Consider the following 15450-nt stretch of genomic DNA (forward strand, 5'->3'; position numbering starts at 1 on the left):
TAACTATTTATACACACACACTAATTGCAATTTAAAAAGCCACAGGTGCAGGAAATTTATTTAATAAATGTAATTGCCGTTTTAACCCGTGTGTGTCACCGTGTGTGTCTGTAACGAGGCCAAACATTCGTAAACCTTTGATCAGGGCCATTTGGGTGATATCTGTTATCATTATGATCTAAAAAGGAGCCAAGCAATTATGTAATAAAAATGGCTTTGTGTGATCGCTAGCCATAAATAAAAGACTAGGTTTTTTGCATGATCAGTCATATTTTCAAAATCAATGCCAACATTTCACAATTTCTGCCAGGGTATGCAAACTTTTGAGCACAACTGCACATGAGCTTTTTCGAAATAATCCTAGAAAGCTATTTGCCCCTAAAATGCAGGGTTAAGAAATACCCAGGACGCTGTTAAGTGTATCTTACAAAAATATCAAACAATTTATGATCCATGTGTGAAATATAGGATACTAACAGTAATAGAAATTAAACAGAGAATAAGACATAAAGGGCCATGACTGCTGACTTCTCATAAACTATTTTGTCTTAAAATAAGTCATTGTTGACTTCCTGGACAATCATATGAAAAGAGGCAGTTTTCAACAGCATAAAACTGTTGACTGATCTTTTTTATGTGGCTGCTCTTGAGGCATTGTATGATAGCCTTCAGGTGGCTGTAAACTTGTCCTGAAGTCATTACTTGTGATTTAATTTATTATTGCTTACTGGTGCCTGTCACTTTTTCAAATTACCTGCAAAAGAACAGCTGGTCTTGAGATTTAAATAAACCTGTTTATGGGCCTTTTGCTTCCAAACTGTATCTGTCATAACTTGACAGAACTTCTTACCTTGACTGTGAGTTTGCTCAAAATTTATATCTTGTGGATTGCTTTTTTTTCTTCTAAAGCACATTTGGGACCTCCATTCTTGAATGCAAACTAGCAAGAGCGCAGACTACCATAAAATATATCAACATATTTAAAGTTTAATGAAGTGATGTAATATATATATATATATATATATCCCCTTGTTTTTTTATATCCACATGTATATTGACAAATAATACTGTTTATAAGACCTGCGTATTCGGATGTCTGATGTACCCTTGGTGTCCGGGCCAGGCCCACCCAACCAATTTAACTACCCAATAATTAGTACTACACCAAGAGTGGGATTGAAAAGGCTATGCAACCTAGGTGCGTTAACCCCTTCAATCCCAGGGGTTTTTGGTACCTCAAGCCTAGAGTATGATCTCTATGCAGGTCCTCACAGACGTGCATAGAGATTGCAGCGTCTGTGCCTCATCGCAGGACAGGATATCCCTTGCAAGGGATATCCCCTTTCATGCCGGAAGCTGTTACATCAGACAGCAGAAAGCCAGCGATGCCAGCTTCTGCTGTCAGGGGGGAGTCCAGGCTGTCAAACGACAGCCTGATCTCCCGTGCAGCGGCAAGGATGTGTCCCTGCCGCTGCTAGAAGGGCTGGACATACCGGTACGTCCATAGTGGATTCTTGGGATGCGTTTTTTGGATGTACCGGTACTTCCATAGGGGACTGAAGGGATTAACAGAGGAATGACTACCAAACTGAACACAATAAAAAACATAAATAATTAACATGAATAAATAATAAAAAATGAAAACACCTATCCAGGCACCACCACCACCAGGGGAGAACATACCCGGATGGCTCTGGGCACCACCAGCAAGGAACCTCCACTGAAATGCCACCAAATGCTCTTGCCCAAAGCATTTACCCCTTAGATGCTGGGTAAGCTTTCGCCCCCGATTGTGAAAAAAGTAACCGCCTAACCAGTATCACAAATAATAGGGAGGGGCAAGCTACACGAGGTAGGGTGACAAAAAAAATGTCCCCTAACCTAATGATACATGCCCTTAAATAACCTCCCAAAACATCACCCTAAAAACTCAAAAAATGCCTTCAGGCCTAGCTGCACTTGTAATCCCATTCAAGGCCAACTCTGGCCCATTCTGGCCCCCATGGGCATCAGGAACTTAATTTAACAAAATTTGCTAATATTGTGCGTTTGTACGAATCTCAGATAACAATGAGGGTCTCTAAGGAAACAAACGAAAACAAAAAGCAAAACCTCTGAAATTTCGTTAAGATTACGACCCGTTTTGCCGCCATCACAAAACATTTTGGGAAGTGACTGTGTGTTGAAGAGTACAGGTAAATTATTGATAGGAAGTAGCCAAAAAAATCAAGGACACAGTTAGTGACAGTAACAGTGTTTAGGCAGAGATTGAGGCTCATCTACTGTACTACAAGTGCCAATAGTGTAGAGCAGAAAATGTAGGGTGGATTGGAGAAGTTGTTGTGTATAATTAGGGATTGGACTGAGCACGCACACCGTGTGTTGTAGTTCTTGAAATACTGTTCCTGATGGGAATACTGTTCCTAATGGGTCTACAGTGAAGGAAAAAAAATATTTGATCCCCTGTTTATTTTGCATGTTGGCCCACTGACAAAGACATGATCAGTCAATAATTTTATTTGAACAGTAAGAGACAGAATAACAACAAAAAAATCCAGAATAATGCATTTCAAATAAGTGATAACTCGATTTGCATTGTAATGAGCTGAGATTAGGAGCACTCCTTAGGAGCACCTTCCTCTGCAAGGAAGAGTCAAACCTCACCATCAGAATGCCTTTGATGTTCCAGTGATTCCCAAGTACCATGAACACAGCATCTATGGATTCAATCACTGTTTCTCTGTCTGTAGAAAAAAGAGGCTTTAAGTCTTAGAATTCAGAAGAAGTTTATGCCATTCTGTCTGTGTTGGTCCAAATGATAAAACCTTGACCAAGGTCTTAGTCTCTAAGTTATTTAACCCCTTAAGGACCGGGCTCGTTTTTTCTTTTTGTACCCTGTGGGACCGAGGCTGTTTTAATACTTTTGTGGTGCTTGTGTTCAGCTGTAATTTTCTCCTCACCCATTTAGTGTACCCACATAAGTTATATATTGTTTTTTTCAGGACAAGATGGGCTTTCTTCAGATACCATTATTTTGATCATATCATCTTATTTACTATAAAAAAAATAAAAAAACATGGTGAAAAATTGAAAAAAAAACACATTTTATGACTTTTATTTGAAAAATCTTTTACTCACCTAAAAAAGCAAGTAAAAAAACTAGCTAAATAGATTCTACGACTTGTCCTGAGTTTAGAAATACCCAATGTTTTTATGTTTTTTGCTGGTTTTTGTAAGTTATAGGGCAATAAGTACAAGCAGCGTTCTATGATTTCCAAATCTTTTTTAACAAATCTGGTCAGTCTGCCTCCATCTCCTCTTTGGAACATCTTTGAAGCCGGTTAACTCAATTTAACCCTGTCAAACCATATATTTTTGAAAACTAGACACCCCAGGGTATTCCAAATGCTGTTATTTTAACCCTTTCCATGCACCAATTATACAACTACACTTTGTCAAACTTTGTAATAGTAATTTTTTTTTATTTTTTTCACACAAATTGTACTTTAGTTATAGATATACAGGTTCTGGTATATGTCACTGTCAAACAATACCCCAATGTGTGTTCAGGAACATCTCCTGAGTGCAGTGATACCCGACATGCATGGGTTTGTCGTGTTGTTTGAGATTTAAAATGCCACATTTGGGAAGTGCGCTTTTTTTCTCCATTTTGGTCAGTCTGTACCTATGCCCTATCTTTGAGCTCGGCCACTCCAATTTACCCCATCAGCCATTTTTTTTATATTAGACACCCCTTGGGTATTTGAAGTGCTTTTATTTTAACTCTTTGTTGATATTTTTGAGAAATCTTAGCACTTGCTCAAAATAATAAACTTTATTTTTTTATTTTATTTTATTTTTTTAATACTTTTTTTTATATTTTTTTACACATTTTGCTGGTACTGGATGGTTCATCTAGTGACATCACTGCATAATTATTTTTAAATGTTAGCACTTTTTTTTCCCATTTTTTTTTTTTTTTAATTATTTTTTTAATATTTTACTAATCACATTGTGATTAGAAAGCTGGGCTCCATTGACTTGCATGGTTGAGTGCAGTACCTGTATTCAACCTGCAAGTGGAGCCAGAGTTCTCTAGAGGGTCAGGAGACCGTCTAGCGAACTCTTTCTTCTTTATTGTTTTTTTTCCCGGACCGCCGCCATCTTGCTGATGGCGAAGATCACCGGCAGCTGCGGCTGTGACCGCTCTCCGGAGCGGTCACAGCCCATCCAGAGGTAAGTGTTTGGTGTCGCTGGATGCCTCCTGATCGAGGCATTCCAGCGACACCATTTAAGTTTAGGAGGCGATCGTTGATCGCCTCCTAAACGCTTTTAAAACAATGTATGGCGGCTGTTGACGCCCCGGGGAGGGGCCAGACATGGCCCCCGATGCCGATCTCGGCCTTGCTGAAAGCCTCGACATCGAGGCATTACAGTAACGCTGTTTAAGCGAAGAAAGTGATCGTTGATCACTTTCTAAGCTTATTTAATTTTTTGACGGTTCAGGACCGTCAAAGGTCGTTAAGCGACCGTTTTTCCATGACGGTCCTGAACCGGCAAAGGTAATTAAGGGGTTAATAACCTAATAGAAATGTGATGGATTCATTTCTCATCTGTAATCCTGATCCTTGGTTCCATGCAAGGTTCTTTGCTTCTATAACCCCCCTACCCCTGTGCGGGTTTATGTCTTTTTGTGTAAATGGTCTAAAAAAGACAATGAACCAGAGAAGAAGAACATTTTTTCACCATTCTGGAGGTCCCTGTTTGTTCCAATGAGCTGATTTCCTTCTGAAGTGTTTTTATTGTTAATGCCATCAAGTCAACTGGGCATTTGTTGAGAATCATACCAGGGAGAACCACATTTCTCTTTGCCTCTACAGAATGTAGGCTGTAATCTCACTCTTAAACCACTAGGGATACGTTTCTTTTTTAAACACCTAGGGTTTCATAATAAGTCCTCAAGAGACACCAGCACAGACCTTCCATGTAAGTCAGACTGCTTTTGATTAAGCATGGATGTGCGAAAAAAGTGTGAAGTCTGGACCTTCTAGCTGAGGTTCTTGGCGGCTGCTGTAATAATGTTTTTTGATATTACCTCTAAGCTTTCAGAATGGAGTTCCCAACTGATTTTTGTATAAAAGAGGAGCAAATTTTATGAACAAAAGAGAAACTGTTCCTTTATCTTAATACTGTAGCAAACTTCGCTCAACATAAAAATCTCCACAGTTGACAAAAAGTGTCTTAAATATATATTGTTATGAATCATGATACATGATTAGAGTATCCAATATGATTTGTGTCCAAAAAATAATGCTTTTAGCTTCCCTTCAGCGATTAAAATATATAGATAGATGCACAAATCACACTTAGTAACCCATGATTGTGGAAAAGTCTTTTTTGCAAACAGATGTGTCCAGTCTCCTCTTTCCAAAGAAAGACAAACCAAGTTGAAACATAAACAGAATCATCAGCCTCTAGAGTGAATAGTCTGGACAGAAAATACATTCTATAACAGAGTAACAGTAAGAACATGGATAGAATACCATTTGTTTCTTAGTATACCCCACTTTCCGTGAGATCAAAAGATTCTTGTAAAATATGGGTGCCTCCTCAGTACCGACTCTAACCTTACCCAACATTTCCAAAAACCCATTCTATTTTGGTGTCCCAATTTGAGGGATAAAGTTGTGTGAGCTGATAGAGGTTCCCAGGAATCAAATATTTATATCCATCCCCAAATTTGGTACCTTCCATGCCTTAGTTTTGTACTATGGACTTTGTAGTGTATCTACTTAAATACCCTTGTGGCCTAATTTATGTAGATGAAATCACCCAACCAATCCATTTACAAATAAGATACCTCAAGAGTAAAATCAAAGGCGGAATAAGAGGTACAGGGGGCTTAGATGCCCCTGTGGTCAGCCATTTCTGGTCGACAGGACAGCTTGTGAGAGAGCCCTATTACTGGGGACTCCAGGTATGAAAGGAGTCTTTGTTTCCTGCTAGACTTGTGCATTCGTATTTGGCCGAACATGAAAATGAACACGAAAGGGTGCGTTTTCGTTGTTCTGCCTGAATACCGAAGAAAGATGTATACAAAGACACACAACACGAAGAATCTCCCTGGTCCCTTTCCCATCTAGCCTACCTTATCTATGCAGCATCGCTGGGGTTAACGGGAGTGGAAATCTGTAGGTTCACCGTCAGGAGTTAAGGACCTTTAACACCTGATGGCGGAACTTGGCCTGGGGAGACCATGGTCTCCCCGCTCCAAGAGTTAAATGTCCGTATAAGTTACTCTATTGGTCGTTCGTACAGACCTTTAACTCTTGTAGTGGGGAGACCAGTTTCGGCACCAGGATTTTAAAAGACTGTACAGGCGACTATTGGTCCCCAGTAGGGGGCTCGTCTGCCATCTACCAATAGAGTCGTTCCTATGGACATTTAACTACTGGCGAACCTTCAACCAATGGATGGATGCCAGAGGAGGCCCCTGCAGGTGACCCATAGAGTACCCAGGCCGTTTCGTGTTCGTTTTCATGTTTGCCCGAATATGAATGCACAAGTCTATTAATCACTATAATCTGGACTGTATCTATGTCTGGCTAACTGTTTACTGATGATATGCTATAACACCTGCACATGCATTATGTGGATTATAGTACACAACCTCTAGATTGCTAATGGCTACTTTACTCCACATTGTCCCTTATGTACCTTTAAGCTCGTGCAATAAATCACTTCTCTGCCATTCTGATATCATTAATTTCCTAGCCATTTATCTACTTTCCTCAAAATAACCTCTGTAAAAGTGATACAATTCACCTGTAGCATTTAGATGCTGTGTGGTAGTGTTTGTGGGAATTGATGATATAATCTGCACCATAATAACTAGGTAGAGCTAAATTATGTGGTTTGGACAGCAGTAGCGTACCTAGTGGGGGGGGCGATACGCCCCGGATGCCACTCATCATGGGGGTGCCACCACGCCAGCACCACTCCAAAGACGGACAGTAATATCCGCCGCTGGAGCAGCAGGCTCGGTTGGAGAGATAAAGGATCTCCCTCTAACCGGCTTAAACACTGTCAAGGGAGCGGGAGGTCTGTTAATGCAGACCTTGCGATCCTGCTCCCTTGCGATGCGTGCGGCAGCTGATGCTGTGCGTCGGGATTTGATGTCATACCCCGGTGCACAACACTGAAGCCACGCCCACCGCCATCCGTACTGGCTGCCTGGGGATAATAAGAGTGTGATTGCTGTTTGCAATTATATATATATATATATATATAATATTGTTGTTGATTTTTTGTCCACTTTTGGTGTGTTAACCACACTTTTATTAAAAGAAAAATTCAATAACAATATTAATATATATATATATAATATATATATATATATATATATATAGATATATATATATATAATATATATGATTGCTAACAGCAATCACACTCCTATCATGCCCAGGCAACCAGTACATGCTAGAATCTGGTCATGATAGAAGTGTGATTGCTGTTAGCAATCACACTTCTATCATGCTAAGTCAGCCAGTACATGCTGGAATGCCTGGGTATTATAGGATTGTGATTGCTGTTAACAATCATATATATATATATATATATATATATATATATATATATATATATATATATATATATATATATATATATATTAATATTCTTATTGTTTTTTTGGCTTATTTTGGTGTGTTACTTACTTTTAATAAAAGTGGGGTTTTTTTGTTTTTAAAGGTGGGAGGGGGTCATTTTCGGTTTCGGCCAAGTGAATGCTGTGTTTCGGTGTAAGCCAGACATGTTGTGCTGTACCAACGTGAATGTTTGCCTCAGTATATAGTGATGGGTGTTATGCTGTACCACCGTCAGTGCGTGCCTCAGTATATAGTGATAGGTGTTATGCTGTACCCCCCTCAATGTTTGCCTCAGTATATAGTGATAGGTGTTATGCTGTACCACGGTCAGTACGTGCCTCAGTATATAACGATAACAGTTATGCTGTACCACCGTCAATGTTTGCCTCAGTATATAATGATAACAGTTATCCTATACTAATGTCAATGTTTGCCTCAGTATATAGTGATAGGTACCCCCGTCAATGTTTGCCTCAATATATAATAACAGTTATGCTGTACCACCGTCAATGTTTGCCTCAGTATATAATGATAACAGTTATGCTGTACCACCGTCAATGTCTGCCTCAGTATATAGTGATAGGTTTTATGCTGTACCCCCGTCAATGTCTGCCTCAGTATATAATGATAACAGTTATGCTGTACCCCTGTCAATGTTTGCCTAACGATAGAGGCTATGCAGTTTTAAAGTGTGCGTGGGGGGGTGCCACATACAGGCTCCGCCCCAGGTGCCAAATGCTCTAGGTATGCCCCTGTTGGACAGGGTGTCCTTGGAATTTTTTTTTAAATGTTGGTAACAATGCCAATGTCCCACATATTGCTCTACCCACCCCTCCGCCTTAGGTTCGTCCCATAAGTGCACCTTATAGAAAGTGGTGCGGCAAGGGAGGTGATAGTTTGTAGCAAGTGCCTCTAGCAGCTGCCTGAAGGGTTCCCCCTCCAGTACCTCCATCATTGATAAGCTTTCCAAGTGTGCACTTCATTGGTTGATGGCAGAGGAGGCCCCTGTCGGTGACCAATAGAGTTGCTCGTACGGAACTCCATATTAACCCCTTTTTTTTTAAAAACGAAGAAAAACTAAGAAAAAAAACCATGAAGAATGTACACAAATATTTGCCCGAACACAGGACCGGGCGAATATTCGTGGAATACAAAGATTTTTTTCCCCACTAAGACAAACACGAACAGTTACCCGGCACCCAGGTCTATTGATTGATCTAAAACTACATTTTTAGCAACACATTGCTTCAACAATAGCCTGTATACTGACTTATATCTGTCATCTATTTAGAATACCTTATCACGCACCTTACCCTCTATATGCCAAATCTAATGATAAATTAACAAAACAGATTTATCTTTCTCTTGTGTATATCATGAGTATTACACACAATACAGTGAATCCACATTTACAACATTTGCCAACGGCTTTGAGAAGCAATTAGAAGATTGGTTATAATTATGGCAATTGCTGTGATTGCATAAATTACCCTTGTGTTTTCTGTAAATGCACAACTGATGGATTTTATCTGTTTCCCTGCAATACCTCATTAAGTTGTGTAGATCCAGCAGCTTCTGATTTAATAGAACTGTTTCTCAATAGTGGCAGGAAACTCATTAGCACAATCCAAAATGTGAGTATAAGACTGATATATCTGGCCTAATGATGTATATTTATACAGTAACTTGATATCCATATTACAATTAATCAGGCGTGTTTAACTGGATCTTCCAATACCATTTTTCTAGTAACTTGCTGATACCTACACTCATTTTTACTAATTATATCAATTTGCTTTGCATTCGTGTCATCTCTAATGTCTGTGGTTCTTTTTTTTGTTCAATCTGCCCTGAGTTCAGTTTTTTCATTTATATATCCTTATTCAGAGCACTCCTGCTCTAAATGTTCAGTTCCCCAATGCATTCAAACAGCATCAAAATATCTACCAATAATTGGAAGTACTCGCAGGTTTTGTATACATAAAAAATATATATATTAATCACAAACAATGTTTTGGTCCCTCAAATGAGATATACGGTACACATGGATTTACAGGATGTTGAACCTGCTAACACGTTAGGAAGTAGTCTGTCCATTTTTTTTATGATGTAAATATATATTTAAAAAATGGCTGACTAGGTCAGATCAATTGTTCTTATCTGATGTAAAAATCTACATTTCTATATTTAAGATATCTCTGTATGTAAAAGGCTCATCACTTCTTGAAGTGAAGGTCCAGACAATGAAGTGGTGGGCCTGTGGAGGTGAATTGACGCTAGAAGTTGAAGGGTAGAGGTATGATCGCTGGGATGAGTAGGGTAGGAGATGGAGGCAGGGGAGAAGTGAAGTCCAGTTGACATGCAGCTTGTAGCGTGGGTGGAAATAAAAGAAAAGGTAAAATCGAAAGAATAATAAAAGCAGAGCGAGTGATAAAAGAGAAAGGTGAGAGAAAAGAAAGATGAGAGAAAGATGAAAGGGAAGGACGAGGGAGAGAAAAGAAACTCATGAGCATACCTGGGAACTCTCCCAGGTATGCTCATGTCCCGGGTCAAGTCCCGAATCCTCCGGGTCACGGGAGCGGGGTCTTGATACGCCCTGCTCCCCGCCCATTTCCCCCCCAACTTCAGTGGGAAAGCCCATTAACGTCAGCGGGTCCGCCCACTGACGTCAGCAGGACCACCCACCGATGTCGGTGTGCAGTCCTGGCCCTGTCCCGCAAGGGAAGGCTCTGGGTAGCAGGAGCCCAGAAGTTCCCAGCTATGCTCATGAGAGAGATAAAGGAGAGACATAAATAAGCAAAAAGAAAGGGGTCCTCCTACTAACCAAGCAGGTAGAATGAGGATAATTTTTGAGCTAAATGGGGGAGAATTTAATATTTGTTTCCATTATTATATCCTTCAGGTGGTAAATACTTCTAATCTCTTAGTTTGTTAAATTCAAGTAAACCATTTTACACTCTAACACATCAGGGATTTTGTAATTTATGTTCAGGTTTATTTTAACCCCTTCACGCTTGGTGACATGCCAGGTTCACCATGCCCAAGTGGGCTCATCGGTCCTCTGACATACCTAGTCTGAATTCTGAGGAGAATTCTGAAAAAGTAGGTCCATTTGGGTAGTCCATATTATTTGATTATATTAACTCTCCCACCATGATGTTTTTAGTATGTCTCCATTCTTTTATGGATTTATTAGTTTGTCTAATAAGACTAGGACAGTTTGATAATATTATAGATAAACACTACTATAAACACTGTGAAACCAAAATGCAAGCCTCCGTTTTGGACTTTAGGTTGCAGGTTGTAGTTACCGGTGTATTCACCGGTCAATAGCAGATATAAAACCAGGATATGACTCCATGCCAACATTAAATTAAGCGCTGGGCAACAAGAGGCTTAAGCAAAAAAATTGCATTTTTTTAGGCACTTATAGGTGCTCTCGTCAAGCGTTTTATATAACCTATTGTAAAATAATTAAAAAAAATTTTATCGCAACTTAAGTGATATTCTCTTTGTATCTTCTCATTGAGGTTTTTTTTCATGTTGCGGAATTGGGTAGCAGTTTTGTTTTAATTTAGTTTGTAGTTTGGATTTTTGCTATATAGTTCAGTCTCCATCATAAGATGTTTTAAAGAATTAAAGTGATCTGTTTTGGTAGTCAGAATATTGTTTATGTATAGACATATTTTAAAATCATCCTTATTTACTGGGAAACCTCTAATATATTTCCTGGGATTGCTGAGAAGCCGAAGAGCCTTCGCTGTCACACAGACGGTCTCTGCGCGTGCCGCTTTATAGCCGCCACAATGGCCCTTCCCGGGTTCGGAGGCTTGGTTAACTTCACCCAGCACATGCAAACTTTAGGACAGACAGTGGCAGCTGCAAATGCCGGATACTATGGACACCCGTCTTATCCAGGCGGTGATCCCATGTGGGATTACTTCTCAGCAGTCGCTGTGCAGGACGGGGAAATAGATGCTGAAGAATTACAGAGAAGCTTAACACAGTCTGGAATCCATGGGACCTTTACTCCTTTCAGCTTGGAAACATGCAGAATTATGATAGCCATGTTGGATGTATCCTTTCAAAAACTTTGGACACGTTATATCCCATCTGTGTGTGCTTTTTTGGCTGCAATGAAATAGTAATGTATCATAGTAAACTATCAAAACATAAATATTGTACAGCGCTATGGAAACTGATGGCGTTATATAAAACAATAAATAATAAATAATAATTTATATTGTTTCTTATATTAAGAGCTAAAAGTTAGTTAAATAGGTAATAGAAGACATCCCTGTCTAGTACCATTTTTCAATCAAAACCTGTCAGAGCATAGACTTATATGCACTATTATTCCTGATGGTTTAGTGTAGAGAGATTGAATAGCACAAAGCATCCATCTATCAATTCCAAAAGCTTAAAGTATGTGTGAAACATATAGCACCAACCGACCCAATCAAAAGCTTGCTTCTTTCTTGCAGCATCTATTATATTAATTAATATTTTTGTGTTATGACAAGGCATTCTACTAGGTACAAAACCTATCTTATCAGGATGGATTACTGCTGGCAAAATCTCCCTTATTCTCTCAACTAATACAGAAGGAAAAAGTTTTGGATTAACATTAATAAGGGAGATTGGGCTATTGTTGGAAACTTCTTTATAGTCTTTTTGATGTTTAGTAATGTAAGATTGGCCTTTAACATTTCATCTGAAAATGTCCCTACTTGCACAACCTCATTCAAATTGAAACCAAATTGTCTATGATATTATTTTTCTATATTATCTAAAATAAATTGCTAAAGCCATCTGGGCCTGGTGTTTTTTGTTTTGCTAATTTCTCAATAGTGTTAGCAATTTCCTCCTTGCTTATTGGTCTATTTTATCTATTTCTTTGATCTGCTAATATTTTTATGATATTTGTTTGTCTTAAATATTGTTGTATCTCGGCTTCGGCAGAGTCTTCTGGAAGACTATTTAATTTTTTGGTAAAACCTATTAAAGACTTAAGCTACATCTTTTGGGGCCATATACGTTTTATCGGAGACAGTTAAGCAAGTTATTCGATTATTCGTGATACTTTTAGTTTCTCAGAATTTTGTCTGATCTATTGCCCTTATGACAAAATTTTATTTCAATTTTTATTTTAATTGTATCTAGTGTAGGAGTTTTTAAATCTCTGTCAAAAGGTTATAAAATGAAATATACAGGTCACAGAGTGCTGCCCTCAGATTTAAAAGCGCACCAGATTGTTCAGTAGAAAATAATATCTGATTTATTCTCTTGGAAATAGTATTCAGTTAACTTTTCTATATGTTTTCTAAATTATGTAACAGTGAAACATCTAGTCATTATGTAGCAAATGGTATCGTATAACTCAAAAAAACTATGGTCAGACCACATGCCTAAAGTATGTTTTTTAATACATTTGAGGATGGTCAATTTTACTAGAACCACATCAATTCATGAGAAGGAGACATGACCTCATGAGAAATGTGTAAAATCCCTCTCAATTGGGTGAAGTATTTGCCAAATAGCAAATAAGTTACATCTTTTAATAGTATTATCCAAGGCTTTGGGTTGTTTTTCACGTTTTAACTATTTTTATGACGTTTTAAGTTTGTTTATCTAAATCTGTATTAACATACTACCATATTCAAAATTTTTGTAAGATACTGAACCGGGCCAAATTTGGTAGATATATATTGACTTACATAAATAATTGTTCACCAGTATCACAAATTATTGCTTTATGAAGAAAATTAAATAGGGTATATCTTTTGTAAGGGGAGTCCAATCCTTTAGATTTTTTTGTGGACAGTGAAATCTCTTAGCAATTAAATTTCAAAACAATGTAACAAAGTTATATATTGTCATAAGAATTATTTCTAAATAAAACAGTGCTATTTGATAGCTATCTATTAATATACAGGTAAAAACCAAACATATTTCATAGACCATAGATCTTTTATAGACCTCTTTTTGTGTTAATTAGCATTACAATGAGTGTATATAATGTGGTATTCTAGGAAAAAAGACAAATTAACAGTGGTAAATACAATTACCTCTCAGAGTGCATTATCTTATTTAACATTCATTGCTATATACAAGTCTCATTTCAATTGTGTAGAACCACAGTAATGAGCGGTTAAAGCATAAATATACTTACCTGGCAGGGAGATACCCTGATCACGAAGGGGGTTCTCCCAGGGTGAGGCTCAGCCATTGCACTCCGGTTGTGCTGACCCCTGCGATTTCCCCAAATGCGGGAAACTCGACTGCATAAAAAAATTAATAAATAAATAAATAAATATTAGTGTTTAATAAAAAAAATGGGAAAATACCTATTTTGTGTTTATAGATCACTGTTAGTGTAAATTAGCTGTTATATACTCTTACAATGAGTGTATTCAATGTGGTATTCTAGAAAAGAAGAAAAATAACAGAGTGCATTATCATATTCAGCATCCTTTGCTATGTTTGTCTCATTTCAATAATGTAGAACAAGAGTAATGAGAAATGAAAGTTTAATAAACCCTGTTTAGGTCATATATCTTAGTGTTTAAAAAAAGCAATAAAATCCTCTTGTGTTAACTTAAGTGTCACTTACTATTACTGTATATAGTAGTTCTAATATTTATTTATAAGATTCTTTAGTGAAAATGTCGTATACATTTAGTGGAGGACAGACAAAAAATTCCATGTTTATATCACAATTGTCCAACCACTATAGTTAGAGTTGAATGATAGATATGAAGTATTGGAGCCATTTTTAGAAGTGGACAATAATAAGCAGTAGTCTTGATAGAAGATCGTTAAGAAATGTAGGCTCTTCCTGTAGAAATGGAATTTTCGACTTTGCCAAATGTGAAGACTGTGTGTCTGCAGATTTGAAATTATGCATATGGCCATTAAAGTGTCTTGATCTTTAAGTATCTTGGTGCTTTTAGGAAAACCCAATCTATGTTTTATTATGGTCTGTTTACTTATGTGCAACAGTTTATTTAATTACCCCTTTTCCCACCTCTTACAGCATTGAAGTAGAGAAGCCAACCCCCACTTCCAAAGAGAGAAGTAAAAAAGAGAAAGACGAGCTAAAATAGAAAGATGAGTGGGAGATGTTATTGAATCAAATAAAGAAGTAGATCGGAAAAGGGGGAAAAAGAAAAAAGTTACATTTTACTGACTTCTGTTTTGTGTTTTTGAGAAAAATATAACAGGATGTTCTAAAAATATGCTACCACATAGTGCCACAGATGTATGTTTCAGCCTTTATTGACCTTGTCAGTGGGGTACGGTTGATTGCATTAATTCTGTAAAGTTTTTTAGAAGGCCAGAAAAACATGTCTATTTTCCTAAAACAAACCTGTTGTGCAGGGCCTTTTAAAAGTTACATTTGACGTACATCGTTTGACCATGCTGCCATTGTTTATTTACATTTTTAACATTTCCATGGCCAATTTCTTAAATTTTCAATAGTAGGTTTCAGAGAACAGTTTAAAGTGTAAATATTCAGGTTAAATACACTACACACTTTGATAAAAGGCAGGACATGCAGTTCCATATATAACCTTTAGGGTTTTTAGTATAAAACTGACTTTAGTAAACATTTATACTCTGATTGGGCCCTTTCTGTTCTGCTATTATAGATTTAGTAACATGTCCATACGGTCAATGTGTAAGGCTTACCTTTGTAAATGTTACTTTACATTAGTAATGTTTGCAAAATCCATATATATATATATATATATATATATATATATATATATATATATATATATATATATATATATATATA

General features: G+C 37.6%; 1 pseudogene; it reads left to right on the plus strand.

Annotated features, from left to right (window-relative positions):
* The first annotated feature begins 13813 nt into the window (after positions 1 to 13813).
* LOC149300653 (U1 spliceosomal RNA) lies at positions 13814 to 13940 on the plus strand (annotated as a pseudogene).
* The last annotated feature ends 1510 nt before the right edge of the window (positions 13941 to 15450 follow it).

Source organism: Sceloporus occidentalis, unplaced genomic scaffold (assembly GCF_023333645.1).
Source record: "Sceloporus occidentalis isolate IW3139 unplaced genomic scaffold, rSceOcc1.0.p SCAF_23, whole genome shotgun sequence".
Taxonomy (NCBI): Eukaryota; Metazoa; Chordata; class Lepidosauria; order Squamata; family Phrynosomatidae; genus Sceloporus; species Sceloporus occidentalis.